The sequence below is a fragment of the Falco rusticolus genome, chromosome 5, assembly GCF_015220075.1.
Source record: "Falco rusticolus isolate bFalRus1 chromosome 5, bFalRus1.pri, whole genome shotgun sequence".
Taxonomy (NCBI): domain Eukaryota; kingdom Metazoa; phylum Chordata; class Aves; order Falconiformes; family Falconidae; genus Falco; species Falco rusticolus.
The window spans coordinates 5,022,075-5,040,356 of record NC_051191.1 but is presented as its reverse complement, the minus strand read 5'-3'; positions in this window follow the sequence as shown (position 1 = coordinate 5,040,356).

Genomic DNA, 18,282 nt, shown 5'->3' with positions numbered 1-18,282 from the left:
ATGTGAAGCTATATGGCCTTTACTAAATATAAAATGGTGTAAATGCTATCACTGCTGCAAGGCATTTGGATATTATAGTAAGGAAAGCTGCAAGAATTTTGGTTGTATATTTATCAGAACATGCCACGGCGCATTTTTTGATCTAGGAAACAACACTGAGCTAAAACGTCCTACTGACCTTGCAGCAAACTAAACAAATCAAAGGAATGAAAAGGTAAAAAATGCAACATTTTACGTAATAACCTCTCTGGCCATGGACGAAATGACAAAAATATCTAAAGATGCTTAAATAAATATCAGGAAAATTCTGCTCCGCTGTGTTTGTGCACAACCCTGAACTAACGCAGCTGCTGCTCACAGCCCGCAGCCACAGCCACTGTAAATCACATAATCTGAGGGTCCCGACAGAAATTTCTGGCTGACACCAAGCTGTAATCACCTGCTGAGGTTGCTCTGTCACACTCGAGAGTTAAGATCTGGGGCAACTCATTTAACCTGTCTGTGTCTTTGTTTTCAAACCTAGGCAGTAGCAAATACCGCATTCCTTCACCACAGGGTGATGAAAAACCGCTGAGCTGGTTGCGGGTGCCTGTGGTGGGGATGGGGCGGCCTCTGTGAGGGGCAGATGGGGCTGCCCGGAACCGGGCACGGCCGGTTCCAGCTGGCTCCAGCCCACCCACCCCGCTGCAGGGCACCGCTGGGCACCATGGCCTGTAGAGGAATTATAGAGGACTGTATGAAAAGTGTATTTGAAAAAAGTTTGTGATGATTGGTAAAAACATGAGGTATGAAATGTGAAAAAGAAAAAGAAAAAAAGGGGGAATTGTAGAGGAATGAAGCTGGGTTAATTAGGATTGATAACATACAGCTGTGGGCTGGCTTCAGGGGTGGCGGGTTGGCCGATGTAGGTAAGGTGCAGCTGTGGCTGGTTCTGTTAAGGGGTTGGGTAACCAGTGAAGAGGGAGCGGCCGAGGAAGAGAGGGGAGAAAGAAGCAGGGAGAAGAGAGAGAGTGCCCTGGATGAGGAGAGACTAGGAGAAGGCAGCAGAGGGACTGTATGAAGAGTGTGCTGGTATGAGATGGTAAAATGACCTTGTTGCAGCTGGCTAGTTTGGAGAGTGCTGCAACAATGGCGTATGTGGTGGAGCCTCTGAGGAAATGTATTTAAAAAAGAGACAAATGCTGCACAGCAGTGAGGAGACAGAGGAAAAAAGGTGTGAGAAACAGCTCTGTGAGCACCATGGTCAGAGAAGGAGGTGGGGAGGGGGTGCTCTGAGGTGATCCCCCTGTAGCCCCTGAGGACACCATGGTGGAACAGGTTTATCCTGGAGGACTGCAGCCCATGGAAGGATCCACAGTGGAGCAAGGGAGAAGTGTGAGGAGGAAGGAGAGGCAGAGAGGGGCAGTAACGCAGTGACCACAGCCCCCTGTCCCCCTGCACCATTCGAGGGCTGGTGGTGGGCAGCGGAGCTGGGAATGGCGGAGTGAAGGTGAGCCTGGGAAAATGTGTTTGGGGAGGGGGGAGAAAGTGCTGTTTTAATCTTGGTTTCTCATTTTTCAAAGATATTGTAATTGTCAATAAATTAAATTAGTTTTCTCTAAGGTAAATCTGTTTAGCCCATGAACTGGTAAGTGATCTCCCTGTCTTTACCTCCACCCATGAGTTTTTTCATCTTATTTTCTTCCCCTGCCCTGTTAATGAGGGGAAGTGAGAGAGCAGCCAGGTGGGCATCTGGCAGCCAGTCAAAGCTAACCCACCGCAAAAGCACAGTAGAGGCTGCGAAGAGCTGCAGTTACAGGAGTGGTGGATTCACATAGATGCTCTCGTACCAGAGTTGCGTGTTGTCCACCACACACAAGAATGTTTTGTGACTGTGCTCTTTTTATGCGACTAAGGACACAGCTGTTATGTGAATCAGTACCAAATTAGGGGTATTCTCCTGTCCTGTGGGGTGGTTCTGTGTTGACATAACATATATAATATGCTTCGATAGGCACTATGTGATAGTCAGCACTGTGGTGAAGCACAAGCCTGGGAAGTAGTCCTATGTTTGATGTGCTAGATTAGCTTCCTGACATAGAAGGATGTTGCAGATTATACTGCCTCCCTTGGACGGGGTTGATGAGTCTTGACACTGAAGCACAGAAGCTTAAATATTATCCAAAAAGGGATCAGCCTTCTGCATCAAAATTTTACGACTAAACCTCAAGGACAGATAATCAGACTGAGCATAAATGTAAAGTGGAGGCCAAAATATGAGACTTGTGTTTCCCTTTTATGATAAGGCAGTTCTTAAAATAAGCAGCAGTACAGTACTGCACATCACAATAATAATTTCTGCACCTTGATTTTGAAGAGAAGGGGTCCTTGCGCATATTTGCAGTGTTTGCTGCAGTTCCTGCATATGCAGCTTGGAGGTGATTTCACTTACGTTGCTGAAATGGTTGATCGTTTTTGCTACCAAAGACTCCAGCTTGCATTAATGTGATCTGCTGCTTGTCTGTGGATAACCTTTCACAGGCAGCTAAAACTTTTAAGGTATTTGTCAGGATAACTTAGGGAATTTTCTTCAGATACAGTTTCTTTAAGACATTTTAAAAGCCTTGGTATCTCGGTGATATTTTTCCAGATGGAATTCAATACAGTTCTGATATGTTCCTCATCACACAGACATCCTCATTTTAGGGTTCACACATTTCTCAGGGTCCCTGGAAATTAATGTTACATAGCAATAGTAAAAAAAAAAAAAAAAAAAGTATTTGCAAAATTACAGCAATGCTATTGCTATGGGTTCAGATTTGCTTCTTTTCAGAGTACAAAAGCCCATCAGCCATGGTGCCAAAGAAGAGCACGAGAATGGTTGTCCTTTGTCATTTTAAGAACCCATCTACATCATGAGTACAGAAGCATTTGGTTTAGGTAAGCCTTCTGGCGGTGTAAAAGAGATTGGAGGGCATTCTGGGACCCAGGGGTGAAGCATAACTGTGTTACTCTGCAGCTTATGTGCAAGGGAGATGGGGCTCATTTAGTCAGATGCAGCACTGCCCAGAAATCTTTTTGCTGCTTCCCAACCCGAGCTGTTTTGACTGCATGTCACCTCACTGAAATGTGGCAGTCAGTGCGAAACCAGGGAGCTGCGTGTTGGACTCTGATATGCAGTATGTAGGCCTGCATCTTTCAAATTCATCAAGGTCATATATGTGCAAACCCAGAACTGAATAAAATGTAAGCAGTTGCATATATTGTATAAGTAAAGAATATGATTTTTTCTAAATTGCTGATATTTAATAGGATAAGTTTGAGATCCTCCCCTCAGTTGCTCAGTCATGCTGAAGACAATATTAATCATACCAAACCTTTGACTTCCTTACCTGAGAATGTTTTGTTTGGTTTTTTTGTTGTTAGTAAATGGTTGACATGTTAACAACAATTTGTGGTACAATGCTAATGTCTAAGGGAATTAAAAATTAGGAAGCAGAACAGTGTAGTGTGAGCATGGGTGAATGTAATTCAGTGGAAAAAAAGAAAGTGAAAAATAAATATTTGAAGTACATGTTCAGAATACAAGATTGGGTAGAAAATTTAGACAGGAGATTGCAGGAACCAAATGAATCGCTGTAAAGAAAAAAGATGAAGAATGTAGGAAGTCCTTTAGACTGGAATTGCAAAGGAAAAAAAAGATAATAGAAATGGTACTATAAAATTGGTGAAAATAACTGGAAATAAACTGGAAAAAAACATGGAAATAGGAGAAGAAATTAAATAAAGCACAATTGGACTTGACAATATGAGCAGGAATGGTAAGAGAAAATGGACAATGGCAATAATAAGAAAATTGTGTGAGGAATAAATCGATTTTATTTCATCATAGGTCTGTTTCTTAATTTCTGTCTCCTTTTGCTAGAGTATTATAAACTAGGTTTTACTGAAATGGCCTAGATGACTGGTTATTCAGTGTAATCATGCACTGGGATTATTTCATACTGATGGCTAATAATGTCATAAAATGAAAAGCAAACCTGTGTTAAGCATGTAATGTTCTTTTTTACATATAGAGACAATTAAAACAAATAGCTCAAGAGCAACATTTTTAAAGAGATATATATATTGTTTACCGTGTAGATGGTGCCTGTTGTAGCTGAGGGTACCACTTCCTTGTGTTCCATGATTTGGTGATGTACATGTCTAGAAAAAAAGGTGGACAGCTAACAACCTAGTATACCAGAAGTATCTAATTCAGCTAAGAATGCTTGATGTATTGGATTCTTTCCAGGAGTTCACCATGTGCTTCGTGGACTTTTTATGCATGTGAATTCAACTCGTGATTAATTTTAGGCATTGAGGAACTATCTCAGATTCTACTGACATTTTTCTCTCGTTTGTCAAGGAAACATTCATTAAGAACTAATTACTGAAAACATTTACACTTGTGGTTACATCTTTAAAGCAAAATTATATTGAAAAACTGTTTGTTTTACATATTTTTAGTAAAAAACTTCTGTTAGAAAGCAGGGGCAGCACAATATGAGGCCTTTCCTATTTCACCTGCCTTGAATGGTGGATCTAGGCATGGCAGTGACTAAGTGTCACTCTCATATGACAGCTGTTTGGTTTGCTGTGCTGGGCAGGATGCAGAGTTTCAGATGAGAATGCAGAAGAAAAGCTTATGAAATGGCATTAATGGAACTCAGCCCACTTTTAAATCTCTGCTTTTCAGTTCTGAAGCAACATCTGAATCTGATAGTAAAGAATAATCTTCCTTTTCTCCTTTTGGCGTTAATAAATTGCCAAGCATATTTTACAAAGAATAAAATAAATCAGTTTTCTTGATGTGCATGAATAATTCTGGGCAATACAGCAAAAATCCAGATGCCCTGGATGCTGTGAGCAAGGTTTGAAGGGAAAACTGTTACCCAGATCCTCACTATAGCAGTTACTTTACTATTCCTTTAGAAAGCACTATCCCTTTTTGTGAATTCACTCTAGCTCAGTCAGAAGGGAGTGACCCTCTGTCATCACAATTTTCTAAGAGAAGGATCCTGACATTTCACTTCCCAAATGGGCTAAGCAGAGGGGTGATGTGACATGTACACACATGAATGCCTTCCCCTGATCCCAAAGAAATCTGTCACCTGGATGTTTTGTGTGTAGATCAGCTTTCAAAACAGGAGCTGAGATTTCTGGCTGTATAGAAACATTCTCTGTAATTACCTCTTGTTATTTTCCTGTTTCTTTTATTGAGTTTGTTCACTCTGGAGGCTTCAGAGTCTTCATATCTTATATTTATATTATGTAGATGCTCTAAACGCTTTTTTCAATATCTTTACATCTGCAAACCTTCTCTTCTAAGTGTAGTCTGGCTTGTCATTTTGTCATTAATGGTTCCTCTTTTCATAACTCGGATAAACGTCTTTTTGAACTGTAAGTCTATTGCACAAATACTCTATGAAGACTTTACATACAATGAAAAAAATAACTGAATAAGAAAAAGCCAAACTAATGTTTTTAAACTCTCAAAGCAAAAAGGTCTCAGAAAAACAGAGCTGGCTATTTACCTACCTCTCTATTTAGAGATACAAAAATTCTTAAATGCTTTTGTAGATAAGGGACCTTCTCCAGAAAACTATTAATTATTTCACCTTTCTTCTACCTGGGGTGGAAATTCCTGGTGACCCACCACACAAACATCCATGTGGGCAAAGTTTTGCCAGGTTGAGTAGTGTCTAATCAGACAATAGGAATGAGTCCTGAGACTTTATTTGCTTTATTTAGTTCAGCCACTCTGAACTCTAGCAGAGCAAACTAATGTGATTTTCCTAAAGGAATGACATCCGAGGTACCATTAAAAGGGATTTGAAGCCTTGTTTGTAAATCAGCTTTCTCTCTAGTTTTAATGGACTGTTTGCAATGAGTAAGAAAGGTCCATGAATAATGGGGGGGATGAAAAATTCAGTCCCCTGAATCATATGGTGTGTATTACTTAGTGAGTTGTAATTTGTGAAAGCAATGTAAATCTCTTAAATTGGTATGCTAGTTTCTCTACATGATTCTTTTTTGTGTTAATGACTAAGACCATGAAGAGATAGTCAGGGAGATAAGGAATGCAGAAGGGAGGAGGATTTCTCCTTGCACACAAGTGAGAGAGTGTGTTGCAGTAAAAGTGGCTAGTCTATGAAGGTTTGGACAGATTTGCTGGAGCAGGCAGCAGGGCTCAGACGGCATTAATGAGATTGTTTATTAGTACCGGATGAACAATTCTGCAACTCACTTGACAAATACGAAGCAAAAAGCACCACAGGGGAGTGTCCCACTGCCTTTAGCAGCTCCGTGATCTGTGGAATAAAATAATCACTGAAGAAAAACAATCTATTTTCCATCTTTTGAGTTTTCTCTAACATATGAAATCACTTCTATCAGAATTTAAAATCTAGGCTAACCCTGCATGAGGTCAGGAGCTTTGTTTAAAAATCGGAAGTCTGTGGTTAAAATAGCAGCATAAAACAGAAATGTTGTGCCTGACTTAATAGGTTGTGTATGCTGTACTGCATCTATTTAATTTGGTTTTTTTAGAGTTCTTTGTTTTGATTCTTAAATTAAAAAATGTTACCTTAGCTACTGCACAGCATCAGATTTTCTTACTAGTGCAAACTGTTCTGTTTGCCACTACTGTCTACCATTCCTGCATGCCGCAGTGCTTGAATCTGCTTGAAAAGGATGTTTGTCAGCTAACTTCAGGGTGCTCAAAAGCTTTCTTGTTGAAGTGCTGTGTTTGGGGTTTTTTCTTTTTCTTTTTGAATGCATTCCCCAGGGGTCTGCCTGAACTAAGCTTTACATGTAGCAAATATACTTTTTGATATATATGTACACATGTACTTCTAGACACATGAAATCTGTGTGCATACATATGCTTATGCACACACCCATTATCTTTCTCATTTTATCCTTCCATTCATTCATTCACCCACCCATTCACTCATCCAGTTTAAGAGTAGTTCTTATAGTATAGGAAAAGCGATGGATTACATAGTTGTCAGCTTTAACTTTTATCTCATCAGTGATCCAAGACTGTTAGAAGATTGAATGTGAAAGGTTGGCTCTGCTCCTTTTTTGACTGTCTGTGAAAAGTGACCAGAACCGAAAGGATTCGGTCAACCAGTACGTCATTTACATTTTCAGTTAGTGCCTAAAGGTATTTCTTCAACTGGTTGCTAAAGCGTTTCTATGATTTCTCGGGTTATTTGTACTCAAACTGAACTTCAGGATTATCAGTTAAGGTATACCATTTTTGGAGAGAAATGTGTCCTTACCACATTCCTTATCTTGTTTTAATGCTTTCTTCTTGTGATGATCAGAAGCTTACCCACTTATCTTGACTCCATCTTCATCAGCTGCCATTGTGATGTTTATATAGTAATTCTCCCTTTCCTCTAGTTCACCTGGCTGCTCCTTTCCTTCACCCTGCCAGTGAACAACTATATTCTAAGTCTGCAAAAAGTGGTAGCACATCTGTACTCACACACTGTTGTCCTTCCACAACCTCCAAAGACCCATTGAGACATTTGATTTCTCATTTGATTGCTGCAGGGACACATCAGAATGTACTGGATGGACTTGAATTTAAAGTGTTCAGTACACCACAACTTTCAGTGCTCTCCAAGGTTTATCTTCCCTGACTCTCACATGTATTGCAGAAATGAAACATCCTTCTGTTCAGCACGAGCTGTTATGATTGCTGACAACCAAACTGCATCTAGAAGGAATTTCATCCCTACAGCTAGATCTTTAGATGAGCAGCAACGGATTGTTGATAGCACCTGTGCTGTTATATGTAACCCATCTATTTGGAAAGCTTTTGCTTATCTGGTTCAACATAAAGCAATGTCATGTAGTAACTGCAGAAAGCTGGCTGGAATAGCTATTCAAATAAACCCATAATTTTGAAGTCCTTTGTATATAGTGTTAAGACTTAAGGAGTAAATTAAAGGTTACTGAAGTCAGTGGAAAGTCTCCTAATGATTTTAATAGGCCTTAAGCCAGTACTTTAGATTAATTTACATTTGCAATGTAAATAAAATTATCTACAAATCCAGAAACATGCATGAGAGGAGAATGATCTGACTGGAGCTGCCTAGGTACTGTAACCTGCTGCTTACTCGGGCATTGAACAAACCAGGTATCTTTTATTTAACTGATGGCTGTTTTGCAGGACAGTCCTCTTATGGTAACCAGTAAACAGGGTGATTTTTCAATTTATTTTCATCTTCACCATTAAAATGTGCCTTTGAGGAATTGTATTTTTCTGCTTGACTCTGTAGTTGAAGAAGCTTGAGCTTTGACAGAAGTATTAAACTCAAAATCTTCTTGTGAACCAAAAATGAGATGCACCCCATATACAAGCTAAGAGGTAACTTTTAGCTTAATTAAAATCTTAATAACCTAATCAAAATACAGCAAAGGTTGTAATTTAAGCCATTACAATAATATTAGCACTAGCAGTCCAAATTAATACAGAAATGTCTTAATGCTGCTAATATCCTTAAAAATGTTATACAAAACCACCCCTTCTAATACCTGCTTCTTTTTGCTGTGCTCAGCCTCGCAGTGTCCCTCCAGCCCGTAAGGCCAATGGAGGCATCCTTCCCCAGCCAAGTGGTGCTGGGCCATTACAGTGAGTCATCGCCATCCTGAGATTTTTCCCTGGGAGAAGTGCAGCGCTGCTGATGGGGGTCCCCACGTACTCCGTGCTGGGCTCTACCTGGGTTTACGTTTCCTCACCCTGGTCTGCTGCCTTCTGGCTGCTCCCAGCTGAGGGGTGAGTGCAACCCCCACGCTTTCCCCACGCCCAGACCCTTCCCAGGGAGGCATTGGTGGTCCAGGGTCCCAGGGCAGCGGGCACACAGCCCCGAGGCAGGCGCTGAAACAGCCCAGCCTGCGCCCGCCAAGCTGAGCCCAGGCCAGCCCCCAGAGCTGGGCTCTCAGCTCAGGGTAGAACTTGTGGGCTTTTACTAGGTATGGTAAAATTACGTCTACTTTGCTATAGCTGAGGAAGAAGGGACCCCTGTAACCACAATCAAACTTGTTAAGATTTTATGTAGCCTAAAAATAAATTTCTGGTTCCTCATGAAGGGTGTGTCATTTTTCCTCATATGGGTATTTTGACTGTAGCAGAAGTAAAACTTAAAATTACGGTAAGTAACCATTAGCTTCTTATAATCAGTGGGTCAAGTGCTTTCAATTTAATACTTTTTGCAAGATTTTTAGTTTATTAAAATCCTAAAAGATATTTGATGACTATTTACTGAAGGGCTCTTAGACCTCGTCATCCCAGTCTAGATGGCTGAGGCTATCAAGGCCCACAGCTGTCAGCCAGCTGACTGTACTGCGTCAGTTCAGTGCCACTGTGTAGTCACAACCAATGTATCATATGATTGTTAAGGACTGAATATCTTGAATATGTACTGATAATGATTGATAATGAGTAGAAGTAACCACTTCTTACATATTGTTAATGAGTAGCAATCTAGTTAAGTCTTGTTTTGAAGTTTGAAGCTGGCCTAGCTTATTGGGTTTTTAAATGTTTCTACCACAGTGATCTCTAATTTTCTGGCTGGTATATATACTCATACTTCTAGTTGCAACAGCAGTGTTAGGCAGCCATTGAGGGTGTGAATGAGGATTTTACTCAACACATACTCCCAGATTGCACCCACCAAGTAGTTTGCAAGTCTATGCAAGGCACTTATGGTACACCATAGTCAGCGAGGGAGAAAGGCACCATCAGGCAGAGAATCATCCCAGCTCTCCTGGACACCTCACTTAAGATTTGCAGTCTCCTCACTGGGGTGCCTACACCTCTCATCTGATTGTAAAGAAAAGTTATGTGAATTTCTAGGGTTTGAAACCAAGTGCCAGTTAGTGGTAAGCTGTGTCCTATCCCTGAAAACTGCCTCTTCTAGGTGCTTACATTTTCTTTTAATTCTGGGCCAAGATGCCTAGACATAAAACAGTCAACACAGATTTTTTCGGAGTTATTTACCAGCCACCTGTATCAAGAGGTATATTAATTTATTTCAGTGGGCTGTTTGCTGGGAGTTTTGAATGTGAGCTTACATATCAGTGGTGGAAAGAGGAGAAAGCTTAGTCCATTATCTGGTGTGCCTGCAGCTAGGCAGCTGTACTCATTTTATTGAACCAAGTTCAGAGATTCATAGATTATAAAAGCCAGAAGGAATCATTGTGATCATTTGCTGTGACCTCCTGCATAACACAGTCCATTGGAGTTTTTTGAATTAATTCCCATATGAACTAGAGTGTTCCATTTAGAAAAATAACCAATCTTGTTGAAAGTGTTTCCAGAGATAAGTCTGCCATAATCAGTAGCAAATTATTTTAATGTTTTATTAGTCTTTAGCTTTAGTGCTTTACAGTTAATCTGAATTTGGCTTGCTTCATCTAGATCATTTGATCTCATTACAAAATTACCTGCTGAACTGATGAATCTTCCATTATGGAGTGCCTGTTTGTCATGGAGGTACAGAGACTTTAGGCATGCAGTCTCCTAACCTTCCCTTTATTAATACAGACTGAATGATCTCGTTACTGAAGGACATGTATTGTGAGAGGTATTTTCTGGTCAATAGATCTTCCATAAACATTTTCTACACTGTTAACACCCTTGTAATACCACAGGCCTTGGCACTGAACAATATCCCAGTAGGTGTTTGCACAACTGCAAAGTACAGAAATATAAATACCTTATATATTCCCAATAAGCATCCTGTTTATTTAAACAGGGTTTTTGTGACTGGTTTTGACCATGCTGTTTCATTTGGAGGCTGTGTTTAGCTGATTATTCTCTTAATGCTTGTGTCCTCAGCTAAGCGATAGGAGGCAGATTCTTCTGTTCTGTAAGTATAGCTGCATTTGGCTGTACAAAAGGCATTAAAAAAATACTCAAAGCCATACTCGGTGTTTACACTGGTGCTGATTTTAGCAAGTGATCCAACCTTAGTATTATTTATCTGTCCTTATCATTTGCCTTTCACACAGTTATGACCTCTAGAAGTACTTTATGTCCTCTAGAAGCACCTCTATGTAATCAGAGATATACAGCATATGTTCAAAAACTAACTGCTGTCTACTCTTGATGCAAATGATATTTATTTTACCTTTTGTGTCTGGGAGATTGCAACTTTTATTATCTCAGTTATCAGTTTCCCAAAGTTCCTTATGGAATTGTGATAGTGGTTTGGTTTTTTTTTTTTTTTTCAAGGCTATTTCTGAGTGTGCAAATTACATTGTTGCCCTCTAAAGAAGTTTCTCTCTGTTTACGGAAAGATCTAAGGGAATGAAACAACTAGTAGATGAGGTAGATTCTTGAAGTTGGGAGTGGCTCATACCCGTTTATGAAACTGTCAGCCAGTTTTAATCCTTTGATAAGGTTTCATATTGGCTTTGTGTTGCTCTAATTTTGTAAGCAAAAGTCTAAAGCCTTACAGTAGTCCAAGAACATTACATCAATAACACTAATCAGCTGCAATTACTTCTATCACTTTATTAAGATTTGCAACGAGATCAGAAAGGTATTAAATTAGGTCTTTGCTATCGTACACAAGAGGAAAGAGCGCTTTCTCCTTAATCTCATTAACTCTATGAAACTGAACTGAGCTGTTGTTGCTACATACTGTGGTTAGTGCAGAAAACCTGGGTTAATGGGATAATCTTCAGATGTCAGCCTCCTTTCCCATTTCTGTGACATGCTAATAAAAAAAAAAAACTTTCAGTGCAGTGCTTGAGAGCTGCTGAAAGGATCAGGCAAAGGAAACTTGACAATTCCTATCTTAAATATTGAAATATTGTTTTTAGTGCATGTCATATTCTTCATCTTCCACTCGGGTCCTGTTTCTTCTGGAGAGTGTTATTGCATAGGAACATGCTGGCATAATTTTTCCCATCTGTAGCGTAAGTTGACTTCTCAGGATGATGGTTCATGTGCATAACCTTGGGAAGATTAGACTTGCAAATACCAAGGGAACATGCTACACCTAATATCTTCCTGGAGCACATGTGTATGGTTTGGTTATATTTGTGTGTGCAGCCTGAAAGCATCAGTGACTTCTCTGAAGTTTGAACTGTTGGGTTTTGATGGGAGTGGAGAGGGTTCTGCACTCTACAATTAGTTGTGTCACTTGTCAAAACCAGAAAAACCTCCACAGTAAATTGTGGCATGCTCATTGTGCTCTATACTTGGCTTTCTAGATAGCATTCTCTTCTTTTTCTCTCAGATGCTATGGTATAATGAATAAAAGCATGAAGACTTTACAGAGATACTGGAAACAGGCTTGCTTTCATTAAAATTTGCCTATATCAAGATATTTGCATAACTGGAACAAGAATGAACAATAGAAACATAACAAGGTTTAGCTAAGAATCACACTGAACAGAAAAGCTTCAAGATTATTTTTTTCATCAGTCCTATCTAGACAGCAGAACAGAGAAATAAAATTTAGAAATATGGGAAAAGGGAAAAAGCCAGAAAGACTGTATTTCTTTTTTAAAAAGATTCAATACGTGGTACACTGCAAGAATAAAAATTTTCCCAAGAAAATGTGTGATTAAAAAATGAAAGAAGATGGCTACTAAGCAATTAACATTTTCATAAGATATAAAACAATCCAGGCCCAAGGCATTACAAGTTGTATTTCAATTAGCACATAGTTCTTCTCAGTACATAAACTACAACTGCCCCAAAGAGGTCAGCGCCAGGCAAGGGCAGTAGTAAGGAATTTAACTGCAAGGCTTGATACTGCAATATCCAGCCTACTGCCTTTATTTGTTCCTACCCGTTAGGCTAGAATTGCGCTGGAATGTCTAATAATGCTAAGGCATGAAATGAAAATGGCGACATATGTATTATTTGGTTCTGATCATACCTGGGTGACATGTGAATATTACCTGTATTTAAGCAAAGTGTCCTTTAAAATATTTTTTTACCTTTTGGACCATTTCCTTGTGATCCTCCTCCTTCAAGGAATGCAGTACTTTGTTAGCCTAGCATAAAGATTAGCAGAAGAGCTCAGAATCTCTTATTGCTACATGGAATGGGCCTGACTGTGCCATGAGATAATACTGAATAACACACCTTCCCCTAGTCACAGCCCTTGTGCTCATTCTTATGAAGACCAGTGTTCAGGGCTAAACTGGCAGCGTGAACAGTGACTGATCAGATTTCATGATAGTGCTGTGCTTTTGCACCTCAGCACTGAGCTAGAGTCAGCTCCTTTATTATTTGCATTTGGAAAGATGCATTGTTAATCTTTGCACACCCAGCATCCAGTTATAAATGCGGCATCTGGGCAAATAACATGGCTAATGACCCTAAAAGGGCATTCTTGTATACCACTGTCACTATAAAGTGTAGCTGTTTGGTGCTGTAACACGCGTGATGGCTCAGCCACCGCAGACATGCACCTCTCTGTTCCTTAGCCTGTAAAGAGGTTGCATTTACCACAGGCAATAGAAGGTGGCCACCACCCTCAATTGTTCCCCAGCTCAGTACAGAGCACTGGGTATCTCTGCAGAGACAATTCCTTTGGAGAAATAGCTCAGAGCAATAGGGCTGTCACAGATTTCTACTGTGTTTCCAGCTATGTAATTAACTTCGAGACTATTCCTCTTACTGTGCTTAATTATCACTAAATATTCTAAGATATTTGCAAACCCCAGTCCCGTTGCCAGGGTGATTTTTTCATTTTTAAAGGAGTCTGCAACTTTGCTTATTGCTGACTTTCAGTGCCCTTTGTGTTTGCAATGACTATAACAATGGCCCACTAAACATATATGCGCAATCATTCATAACTTTCACACTTTTTGAAAATAATCCAATTCAAACCTTCTAAACTTCTATTATTTATTCACACACACACACACACACAAAAAACCAAAACAGTAAAAGTTCAAGGTGGCCATGACAAAGATTAGTTTAAACTTGTCATCAGGAGTTGCTTTTTACCTGCACAATAATGTGATATCCAGGCAAAGTAGTTCACTGAACAATGTGTTTTCATGAAGCAAATTTTAAAAGCAGTGGAAAATACTAGCAAAAGCTCATTTCTGATTTTGCAAACACAAGCAATACTTCATGAACAATGAAGCAATCAGTGAATAGAAATTTCACTATGTAGCTCCTTTGAGCAATCTTAAGAAAATGTATAGTTTAAATTATGAATATTCAACAGTCCATAAAATACCACAGTTAAGGACTCTTCTAATATGTCTGAATTATGAATAGTTCCAGGAAAGGTGGCTCACAATGTAGAAGGGGAATCTAAGTTTGTCAATTCATTCTCACTGAATTATATGCTAATAACATTATTTGTAATTTGAATATTACAACTCATACTTCCTTAGCTCCTTCATTCCTATGATCTAATAGCATTGAAGAAAGTAAAAAATTGTATTTCGTGAAGAAACTTGACTGAGAATGAGATTTACAGCAAATGTTGTATACTTAATTTAAACTATACATAAAAAAATATCTCTGTGTGGCAAGTGCCACATAGTAATATGTTTCAATAACATGAAAATATATTCCAAAGGATACAATGAATGGACAGTTACAAACAGATGACAGTGCTGAAATACGTGATAGTAGTTGTCTGTGAAGAGGCAGTGCCTGCCAAAAAAGACACCTTCAAGGTCCAGGGAGTGAACTGGTCAGAGCCATTTTGACAGGTTTTTTTTTGTTTTTTTTTTTTACATTAAAAAGCTAATTTGTCAAAAGCAGAAGTCTTTCTCAGAAATAACTTTGGCTGAAGTTGAGTAGAAAGGTTTCAAAGGAGACCACAAATGTTCCAAGGAGGATACAAACAGAAGCTCCTTTTCCCATATGGTGAGGTGTCCCTACCCCTTCTCTCTCTGTGCCTTCCTTCAGGTAGGAGAGATCCCATAGCAAGGGACAGTAAGGGAAACAGTACTTGTTGGCAGAAAGGCACAGAGAAGGTTTTGTTCTTGCAATCCCCAGCTGAAGAATAGCTTCTGGATGCTGCTGAATACAGAAGCCTGCACCCTTTTAGTCATTCCCAAAGGGCCTTGCAGTCTTGTATGCTGATGATCTGCCCAGATTTTCTTTTGCTTTCCTCTCAAGCCATCAGCTAGACCCTGGGGAGCTGGCCCAAAGAATTACAAACAGTGGCATCCCTTTTAGTTCAACTGAATTACTTCAATTTTTTAAATTGTGAATAGCAGTTAATTTTGCTATCTAATAACTGTAATAATTCTCAGCACTTTCATATAGATATTCATCTTCAAAGCGTATCACTGACATTAACTAATTAATTTTCTGGTTTTCTTCTAAGATGCAGAACTATAGGCTGTGATCATGCAGACCACCTAGGTAATTATAATTTTCTTTGCATTAAAAATTCTTCCAAAGACTATTTTTGTTATTTTAGGTGTAGTCTTGCAAATGTTAATTTGATCATATAAGAGTTAAAACTAAAGTGATTAAATGATGGAATTTTTGCTTTAAAAACTTTGAGTGGCATGCTAGTAACCCTTATTGAAAAAGAACTTCTTTCATCTAAAACTTGACTATCGAGTACTGAAAAATAGTGTGAAAGGACTGGTTTTGACAGAGTCCAGGCACAGGAGGAATATGAGTGAATCTAACTTTTATACTATCAGAAAATGATTAGATTAAATATTCAAAGTTGTCCTGTTGTTTTTTTTTCAATTCACAGCAGTCTTTTAAGAATATTTTCCCAATGATTTTCAGTAGAGCAGTAAGTAGAAATTGGTCCTTTTCACCTAAAATAAGACATACAAAAACTGCAGTTTGCAAGAAATAATTTGTTGAAGATGTATAATGCATTAAGCCACTGTTCCACTGACCACTGTGTTCTCAATTATTGACTGCTTGATTACTCTCAGGATAATTACTTCTTACTTAAGGGACCGCAAGTGGTTAAACTAATAGTTAACTTTTTTTTACCCCCACTTTTAAGGTAATAAGAATTAAACAATAAAATATATTTAAAATGAGCAATAGTGCAGGTTCCTTAAATGTCTTCTGTCTCCTCTCTCCAGAGACAAGCACAACGAGGTGAATCTCATCATTATTTGTCTTTTCAAGGGCAAAGCTGTGATAGACAGGGCTTAATGTGTATCTTGGTAGAATTGGATTTGATCCTCAGGGCTGGGCCAGAGGGCTGCTTTGTTAGATTTGTTAGATTTACTCTCTCTCCCACACTCTCTCTCCACCACAAACAAAATTACCTCTTGGAGGCCTGCATCAGCCCCAGCATCCTGAGATATCTCCTTTTCTTGATTTCAGTCACATCTAAATCTGTTTAAACTGTCGACATGATGATTTGTGGAGAGACAGGGATTAAGCAGAAAGGAGATTAACACAGTTGTCCGTCGTCTTCGAAATAATATACCTGCTGACAGTAAGGGCATTCTTCAATTTACATAACTTAGCTCACAAGAAGGGCTTTACGGTCATTATGGGGTTGCTTTTTCGCTATCAACAGTACAAACTCACCTGCTCCCTGCACATTTAAAACCTTGACAATCCATCTTTTCAATTCCTATAAGACTGAGAGACGTGCCCTCCTCTTTTTCTAGATGGAACAAGCTTCTTTGGTATTTAAGTAATATGCATTCAAATAGATTATTTAAGAAATATACATTATTTCTGGATATGAGATGAAATTCCAACACCCCAAAGAAAATATCTACATTCCAGTAGAGTAAAGGCTCCATGAACAATTGTTTTGAAATGGAACGATGATCTCTGTGGTTTTCTTTCATTTGCTGGTAGAAATTAGCAGATTATTTATTCTTCTAATTGTCTAGGAAAAAAAAACAACACATGCAGTATTCTTCCTTTAATACTTACCTAGGTAATTCTTAACATCGCTAACAAGAATTGCTTGGGTGGTAGTTTGTGCTTGGCCTCACTCCGGTGGAGAACAAGGGACTGCAGAAGAACAAGAAGGAAATTTCATCTAAAAATGGGAGTAAGAATATCTATTTTTCTTTGTTCAGTTATCTTTGTTTATCTTTGTTCAGTTATAAAGGATAAGGCACAGAGCCTTTTCTTCTGTACCTACAGGGCTTTGTAAAAGAAGTCTTGTTTTGAATTAGGAACTGAATTGTGAGGTAGCATTATGCAAGTTATGGGAAAGCACAAACTTCAAGCCAGCAAATTGATAAATGTACTGTCACAGCTGCATAAGCTGGAAGAGCTGCATATGCAGGAAAAAAAAAAATACATTGAAAAAAAAGATAGTAGTTTCCTAGGTGTGAAACTTCTTATTTTGATACCTTATATTTTTTTATGAAATCTCACATAAAGGCTGCTTTGTGACTGCTGGGTAATGTGCTGTTCTGTTAGGATGAGGGAGCTTATATAGTTATCTCCAGCCTTGCTTCTTTTGGAGTTGAAGCACTTGCAAAACATCTGTTGCACCAGAACTGGGAAAGTTTTTCTATTACAGAGCTTCAGCTTGCAGCTCAGCATATTGCAGAGGGGTGAAGGCAGAGGAGCAGACAGAAACTGTTCTTTTTGTTTCTGTCTGTGTCTCATTAAAATGCTAAACAAGGGTTTTAACATGCTGTAGGGTGTTCTTTTCCCCCAATATTAACAATAAAATAATATTAACAGCTAAAATTGATGACACAAATAAGTCAATCCATTTACTAACCTATTTCCTGAATAAAATATGCAGTAAATACATTTCTGAGGTCTGAAAAAATTAAGTTTTTTCTTCTTTTTCTTTTTTCAGACCTTATATTTAATTATTATTTTTGAGTGTCCTCAGCTGTATCTATCAGCTATGCCTCAAGAAACAGGTTATTTTGCTAAACTTCCCAGGTAAACTGAGTAGACACAAATAATTCAGACTTTTTTGTCAATAACTTTCATATAGGCATCCAAACTTTGAGGTGCTTATCAAACTTGAACTGCACCTTTAAGATTTATCCATTATTCATAGAAATTCCAATAGAAACTGCTTTTCCTTAGTTGTGTTAAAGCACCATTTTTAAATAGCTTTGGTGATGTGACATTTTGATTACTTAACACTTGTAAATATCAGCATTTCTTTTGAGGGAATAAAGGTGTAGTCTCAGTCCTCAGGTGTGTATAAATGAAGACACTGAGCTGAAGGAGATTACGCCAGTGATGACGATGGGAGGAGGTGTACATAGGGAACATTATCAGTGACACATGCCCTTCTGCAAGACACTCAGTGGACTCCACATACTCTGAAACCACAC